Here is a 9131-nt window from a genome sequence, read left to right on the forward strand (position 1 = left end):
AAAAAAAAAAAACGCAAATCATAGTAGTGGGTGCAACCAAAAAAGAATAACCAGTAGCCCTTGTTCTTGCCCCTGTTATGATCGGAGTGTTATAATGACTTCAATTATAGGGAGGGGTTTTTGGAGCAAGGGAGTGGAAAGACACCAGAGAGTCCGTTGCTTAGCCACTGATGACAATAATGGTAAATGAAGATGGGGAAAAATAGAGAGCCACAACTAAAACTTGCCTCTCCCTTGATTTTCTTGCACCTTGTGCATCTCTCTTTCTCACCCACAACTAAAACTTCTTATTGTTTTTACTGCTCTGACGCGCAAACTCATCTTGTGCGCTCTCTTACTCTCTAACTTTTGATTCACAAATGATATCAAGCTCTCGATCTCACTTCTCGATAATAATTCAATTGCTCTTTTGTATCTCTAATTTGCGTGAAAAAATTGGTTGCTCCACCATATTCCCATTCTTTGCATTATTTCCTGGCTCGGGCATTCCTGAAAATTTTAATGTCCGGAGATTTTCTTTTCTTTTTGGGTGTAATTAGTGCTAAAGGTTAAATTATTCATCTTTCTCCCTTTTATGGAGTGGATAGATTTACCATAAATGTCCATTTAAGGCGCTTGATTAAACATCAAGTCTCTTGACAGACTGTGAATACCATTTTTCTAGTATCACAACCAAGTGATTTAAAATAATAAAACATCAAGACATAAATTAATATGTCGAGCAAATGATAAAATAAAAGTAAATAAAAGAGACATTCACACAAAGATAATTAACGTGGTTCGACAACGGAGTGTCTACATCCACAGGAAGGTAAAAGAAAGTTCTATTATGGTTTTGATATGTTACAAGGTTGATAAACTCCATTAAAGATGATGGAGTTTAGTGAGATTTCTTAGTAATGAAGGTAAAACGAAGGTATTGCGAAGATATAACGAAGGTATTACGAAGATAGAACGAAGGTAGTAATACTACCCAACTATTATTCCTCTCTTCAGAGGTAGTGGGTTTCTTACTCTTCCCTCTCTCTCTCCCCAAAAATATGTCCCATTCTCTTCCTTATCTTCCCCTCTTTATAGGGAAAAGGGATACTTGTTATTTACAAAAGTGACATTAGCTTAGTTTCTAAGCACTCTTAGAATTGATGCAGCGTGTCGCGTTGTTTTAACATTATCTTGCTTCAGCTTCTAATCACCATCCACGTGTCAATGTATTTTATGGTGTATACAATTTTCCCCTTTTCTTGAGGGTTGTTGATGAACGATCCTTGAAAAAAATCACTTCCACCTGGTTTGTCATTTGCATTGGTTGTTTCCTCCTTCTGCTCTTTGTTGGAAAGCTTTTGCGTTTTTTGTGGAGGGACTTGGTCTGACCTGCATCGGTATCAAAGTTGGCGAAGGTTCTTCACCTATTCTTCTCCGACTTGAATGATCTTCATCACCCAAGTCGGAGGTACTTCATCTGCTCTTGGTCGAGAGGCTTTTGTGCTCCTTGTGGAAGAATTTGGTGAAGAATATATCACGACAAAGTATTAATACTTGCCCTTATTCTTCACCGAAGTTCCGGAACATCCTGAAATAATAAAGCACGTACCTCGGTTTGATCCCTGTCAGCATCTAATTTTTAGTGCTTGGCTTGCCCCATGCATGCCACAAGTTGAAATAACTTTGTAATATCTGTCTCACAGTAGTAATTCGAATATCCCATCACTAACAGCTTTCGTATCACAGTGTCTTGTTAGCAGCATCCTCGTGTTTGTGACCGGAAGAGCACATCAACATCGGCTTTAAGCACGCTGGAGTTGTATGTACACCTTTCATCATCCACCACGTGTACAGAAAGAGACACGTGGAAGGCATGCAAAACATGATAGCAAGCATCTCATCAGAAGATGCCACCGGTCAGCAGATCCGACGGTCAGGGACAGAGGATCACAGATGTATGATGGCTCAGAGGAGCACCAGATAATACCCCTTGGGTGTTAATACACCCAATCCCGAGGAAGATCCCAGATCAACGGCTGAGAGGAAGTTTGACTGACACAGATGTGACCAGACAAAGAGACACTTGCCTGACACGAGCAGACATCCATCTACCCGCATTAAATACCAAAGAGATATACACGTGTCAATCAGCTCGTGGAAGAGGCGAGGATAATCCTTCGTATTCAAGCTCAGGCCGCAGCATATGCCGAAGACCTCTGCGTAATGGGCACAAAGCACAAGAAGATAAGATTACAACGGCACCTCATAAGTAGGACCCACGTTCCAACCCTATAAATACCCCTCTCCACTAAGAGAGAAGGGGTCGACCAATCCAGAGAAATTATAGGAGAATATAGGAGAGAGAAATAGGAAGAGTAAGTAATCCCCCCACTTCCGCAGACCTATGTATACTCTAAAGTCATTCGACTATCTTTGTAATCATTCAATACATAGTGAAACACCAGCCCCGTGGATGTAGGCCTTAGTGCCGAACCACGTAAATCTTTGTCTTATTTACATTTCATCACCTTACATTCAGCGTTGAACTTCATGTGCTTTACATTTATACTTGATTCTCTGTTTATTCCTTTATACGAAAATTATTTATGATAATATTCGACTAGACAATGACAAGCTCGAAGGCTTCGAGTCGATGAATCGATATAATCATCCCCTTTACACATACAGTGTACAATTCTAGAATTAGACTGTATGCGAATGTTGTTTGTGAACACGTGGATGGCTTCGTGATTTATGTGTTCACAATTTGGGGCTAGAAACAGGGACTTTGTCCCGGTAAAAGATTTATCTTATCCTGTGATTTCACCTTAAACGCGCATTATGGTTGTGCCCTATTCTGGGTTCAGCGTGCTTTCAAAACCTTTTTTATTCTGGGTTCAGCGTGCTTTCAAAACCTTTTTTATTCTGGGTTCATGGTCTTCATTTTCAAAAACGCCATTTCAAAGCAGACACATCCACGACTATCTATCACAGATTTGCACGTGAGGCGTTTTTCTATTAAAACTAAGACTTAATAATCCAGATTCATGAGTTCTCGCGACGGATTTGCCTTTTCAAGAGTTTTCCTTTTCAAAAGTAGTCTGAAAACAAGGTCCATGATTGTTTATTAGAGGATTTGTATTGCGAAAACTAGACCGATGGAGTCTTTATGTTTCTCTTTTATTAAGGCCCTTGGGCAGCTCATTTCCTTCTATTCCAATAATTTTGCGGATACGAATGGCACTAACCCGATCCTCGTGGATATCTTTGGTTCTCTTTATTTATTCCCCTATGCAGAAAAAGACTAAAAATGGAAAAGATACTAGAGGCAGGAAAAACCAAAGCCTCATCAAAGGAGACACCGAGGATTACCCCGGTCATGACCCGAAGAAAGCAGAAAGGAGACAAAGCTAAAACAGCTACTCAGAGACAGGGTGCTGCGGAAATCACCTCGTCTATGAACACTAACTCCATTGCAGCCGCGACTCTCAAAGCAGCAGATACAAAGAACAACGCAACCGTTGTGGCCCTCCTGGCTACAGAAGCTAACAAGACTTTGGTTTCAAACCAAATCCATCAACAAAGAGAAGGGGTGGAAGAATCTATGACACATCGGCCCGCACATCCACCAGTCTTCGGAATGCCGTCAACCAACGGTCAGAATCAAACCATACCAGTGGTTTTAGTACCGCGGGTGGAAGCTCAACCGAGGGGACCAAACTTGGAGATACCAACAATTGAAGTTGATCCTCTGCCACCCTTAATACACACAGTAGACGAAGGGGGAACTATGGCCGTAGGGGTACAAGCCGGAACTCCCAATCAGGGATCAAACCAGTCCCACCGACTGATGGTAGAGCTCGAAGAATTGAAAAAGAGCCAGCAGGTCTACGCAGATGCCGTAGCTCTTCTGGCCAGGGAGAACCAAGACTTGAAAGATAGGATTGCCCAAAGCACGAAGACTAGCCAACAACTGGACGAAGAAAATTCTAAAGCACCAGAGACTAATCGAGACCGAAGAATTATCCTAACAAACGCCGCTAGGGTAAGCAGTGCATCCGATCCGGAATATGCCGCCGAAGACTTAGACTATTATGACAGTGAAGTTCGAAGAAAGAAACGCTCAACTGAGCATGAGAACGTGGGATATTACCGCGCAATGGAGGAGCTGCGTGATGAGATGATGGCTGAGATCAGGCAGTTAAAAGCCAGATAAAGAGGAGGAAGGCTTGAAGAGGTGATGAAAGAAGCTAACTCCACGCCCCTAACTCATCGCCTGGCAAATACCCCCATTCCGAAAGTGCCCTGTCCCAACTTTTGAATGCTATGACGGATCCAGTGATCCCGCGGCACATATCCGGTATTATAATCGTATCTTAGCCCGATGGAGTCAAAACGACGCCGTCCTCTGTAGGTATTTCCCATCAAGTCTGAAGGGATCGGCTTTGTCTTGGTTTTACAACCCGCCACCTGATTCCATCAACTCCTACGATCAACTCGCAGAGAAATTCTTGAGAACCTACATGTACAACAAAGCTGTCAACACCGGAATGGATAAACTTTTTTCTCTGGCAATTGGTTACAAGGAGAACACGAGGGAATACACCAACAGATGGCACAAGATCTGCCAAGCCATAGGGAGTGTGGATCCCGTAGTACGCATCAATTGCTACAAGTGGGGATTAGACCGAATGAGTCCACTATTTGTTGAGATCCACGGAAGCGTACCTAAGACAGAAGGAGATCATCGAATAATTATTGAGAAGTATGCTCGTCTTGAAGAAATCCAGCGTGAGAACCCGAGGGCACAAACGCAGAGGTCTCACCGTACCAATTCCGCAGAACAAACCAGTGGGGCCAAAAGAAATAACTCAGTGGAACGACCGCACGAAGATAGGAAGGAACGAAGAGATGAACGACGAAAAGACGATCAAAAATTCGAAGATCAGGTTTACACGAAGCTCAATGCTAGCGACGCTCGGATCTTGTGAGAGATCAAAGGAAGGGAAAATTTGGAGTGGCCGTGGTCTAAGGGAAAACAGCCCCCAAGGACCGAGAAGTCTAAAGATTACTGTGAGTATCATTGCTTCAATGGACACCAGACCGAGAAATGCAAAAACCTCAAAATAATGATCCAAAAATAGATTGATGCTGGCGAACTCAAGCAATACATACGAAAGGAGCTCACCGAGGACAGATCCAAACGAACCAAGCAAGTCCAACTTCCAAAGGGAAACCGCACAATCAACACCATCTCGTGTTCCGAAGCCGCAGGGCCCTCACTTACAGCGCAGATAGGAAAGAGGCTACGAAAGCAAGACCACTGCGAATTATATAAGATTGATGGCGTAGAGGTGGACGAGCACGAAGAGTGGATGGACGCACCTATCATCTTCGATACTGAAGATATCGAAGAAGATATGGAAGACCAATAACGATCCCTTGGTCCTCACACTACCAGTGGCCGGATGTAACCTCAAAAAGATCCTCATCGACGGGGGAAGCTCAGTGAACGTTCTATTCTACGACGCCTTCAAACGGATGAAGCTCCATGATGAAAAACTGATGACCTCTTATTACACCATCTACGGGTTCAACGGAGCGCCCACAAAGCCATTGGGAGACATCGTGTTGCAGGTGAACGCCGGTCCCATGAAAGTAGAAACACTATTCAGCGAGGTAGACGCCCCATCCCCCCTATAACGCCATTATTGGACGAAAGTGGGTACATAAACTCAAGGGAGTGGCAGCAACTTACTACCAATATCTCAGGTTCCCTACACCCGAGGGAGTAATGGAAATCAAGGGAGATCGGGTCTCTGCAAAAGAGTGCCAGGCCACTCAGGATCGTATCAACAACGAACAGGAAGAGCAGCGAAAAACCCGAAGGATCAAAAATAAAGAAGCTGCGAAAGAAAAGGCCATAGACCTGTTCCTCAAGAAAACCGCAGGGAAGGGATTGACAAAGGATGATAATGTCCTTAACACAGAAGCAAGTACTTCAACATCCAACGAAGGACAGAAACATACCAAATAGCAATTAAAGAACGTCCCAGCCTTGGGGACCCGAAGCCGGTGTTCACACCAGTGGAGCCCGTAAAAGAAATCAACATAGGAACGGAAGAAAACCCGAAGATGATCAAAGTAGGGACCATAATGGACGAAAAAAGAGAAGATTCCTTAACCAAATTACTTAAAGAATACGCGGTTGTATTCGCCTGGAAGTTAGGAGATATGCCGGGGATTGATCCGAAAATAATCCAACACGAGCTGCGCATCAAACCAGGCACGCCACCTTTCAGGCAGAAAATAAGAAAAGTTGCACCAGAGTATCATAAGGAAGTAGAAAAAGAACTTCGGAAACTACTAGAAGCAGGCATCATCAAGGAAGTAAAATACCCTACATGGATCTCCAACATGGTCGTCGTTCCTAAGAAGAATGGAGGGGTTAGGATATGCATCGACTTTACTAACCTCAACAAGGCATGTCCAAAAGACAACTATCCCCTACCGAGCATAGATCAACTGGTTGAAGCATTGGAAGGGTACGAAGAGCTGTCATTCATGGAAGGATATTCTGGTTACAACCAAGTAGCCCTGGCAGAAGAAGATCAACTACACACAGCATTCTACACCCCGCATGGCCTTTATTGCTATACTAGAATGCCCTTTGGACTTCGAAACGCAGGGGAAACTTACCAGAGAATGGTCGATGCTATCTTCAGGACATGGATTGGTAGTACCCTATATGTCTACGTTGATGATATGCTCGTCAAAAGTAGGCTGCGCAAAGATCACCACCAGGACCTGAGAGATATTTTCGAAGCAATGAAGAAACATCACATGAAAGTAAATCCAGAAAAATGCACCTTCGGTGTCACCTCAGGGAAATTCCTCGGATATCTGGTAACAAAAAGGGGTATTGAGGTAGACCCCGCGAAGATTTAGGCCATAGTGGAAATTCCATCTCCGAAGAATTTAAAAGAAGTGCAAAAGCTCAATGGGTCCTTAGCAGCCTTGGGCAGATTTATTGCCCGATCCTCGGACAAATGCAAACATTTTTTCAATATTCTCAAAAATGGGAGTAAGTTTGAATGGACCGCAGAATGCGAAGAAGCCTTCCAAAGAATCAAGGAACACCTGGCTTCAATTCCAATCCTACAGAAGCCTGATCCTGATGAGGTTTTGGAATTGTACATAACAGCGACAGAAGACGCAGTTAGCGCAGTGTTGGTCAAAACCAATACGAAGATAGAACAGCCTATCTATTATGTCAGCAAGACCCTCAATTCTGCGGAAAGGAATTACACGAAGATCAAACAACTCATCCTGGCATTAGTATGGGTTACTTAAAAGATGAGAACCTATTTCCTAACTCACTTCATTCGCGTCCCATGCAAAGCACCACTGGAAGCAGTCCTCAAAAGCACGGGAAAATTAGGTAGAATAGCCAAGTGTAACACCCACCTGGACCAGTTCAACATCATTCATGAAATTCAACATTCCCAAAAATCCCAAGTTTTGGCGGATTTCTTAGCAGACTTCCCCTGGACAACGATGAAGAGATTAGGGGAATACCAGAAGCCGACGAGGAAAGCAAGGATCCAGTTGATGTCCTCGAACCCGCGAGTCAAAGACAATGGGAAGTCTTCGTTGATGGTTCCAAAAATAAGGAAGGGGAAGGAATAGGCATTGTCATCACCACCCCAACTGGAGAAAGGATCGTACAGGCACTCAGGTTAGAATTCAAAGAGCATACTTACAACATCGTCGAATACGAGGCAGTCGTACATGCCCCCCGCTTAATAATAGAGATGGGGGTAACTGATGTAAGACTGACAAGTGATTCGCAGCTTGTCATACGGAAAATAGGGCTCGAATACAATGTGTACGACGACACCCTCTCAGCTTACATGGCCTTGGTTCAAACATTGACATCACAAATTCCGAACATCAAGTTCCGGCACTTATGCAGAAGGGATCTCAGGCACGCGGATGCCCTAGCATATATATCATCCATGATGAAGGACAAGAGTATCGAAGTTATCAAAATAACAAGGGTATACGATCCTTCGATTGCATCACAATTTTCCTTTGCTACAAATCAAGATACAGTGGAAGAAAATATCGAAGATCAGGTGGGAGAAGACATCCGTGACGATTTTGACGAAGAAGATATCCTGTCAAGAGCAAATCAAGATGAAGATTTTAACAACGAAGATGATTGGAGAATGATGATCCATGCGCTTCTCAAAAATGGAACCTTACCCGCGGATCACAAACAAACCAGGAAAATACTCTCCAAAGTAGGAAGATATGATCTTCGGGATGGGATCATGTACAAGAAATCTTTCCTCGGACCGTTACTACGTTGCTTATCCAGGAAAGAGGGGCATCGAATTCTAAACGACATCCATTATGGTGACGCAGGGAATCATAGCGGCATGAGATCACTAGCCGACAAAGCAAAAACGCAAGGATATTACTGGCCCACAATGATACAAGATGCTGCAAGAATGTCCCGACGATGTGAAGAATGTCAGTGTTTCGCCAAAACGATACACGCACCAACAACAACGTTGAATTCTGTGGATAGCCCGTGGCCATTTGCAAAATGGGGCATAGATATCGTTGGGCCTTTCATCGAAGGATCAGGGAAAAGACGATTTTTGATAGTAGCCACAAACTATTTCATTAAATGGGTGGAAGCCAAAGCTTTAGCCAGGATCAGAGACGTGGACGTGTTTACTTTCATATTCCAAAACATTATTTGCAGGTTCGGCATACCAGCGGAAATCGTGTCCGATAATGGTAAACAATTACAGGAGAAAAACATAGACATGCTCTTCGACACTTTCAAAATAAGGAAAAACAAGTCCACCCCCATATACCCTCAAAGCAACGGACAAGCGGAAGCTACTAACAAGACCCTCGCCCTTATCCTCAAAAAGCAATTAGACGAACACAAGGGGAGATAGTGTGAACATCTACACAATGTATTATGGGCATACAGGACAACACGAAGATCTGCCATTGGGGAGTCCCCATTTCTCCTCACTTATGGAGCTGAAGCAGTCATCCCAACAGAGATCCTCATGCCAACCACAAAGACCGAAGCATGGGAGAAAAATCTCACAACAGACATGATG

This window comes from Papaver somniferum, chromosome 7 (genome assembly GCF_003573695.1).
Source record: "Papaver somniferum cultivar HN1 chromosome 7, ASM357369v1, whole genome shotgun sequence".
Lineage (NCBI taxonomy): Eukaryota > Viridiplantae > Streptophyta > Magnoliopsida > Ranunculales > Papaveraceae > Papaver > Papaver somniferum.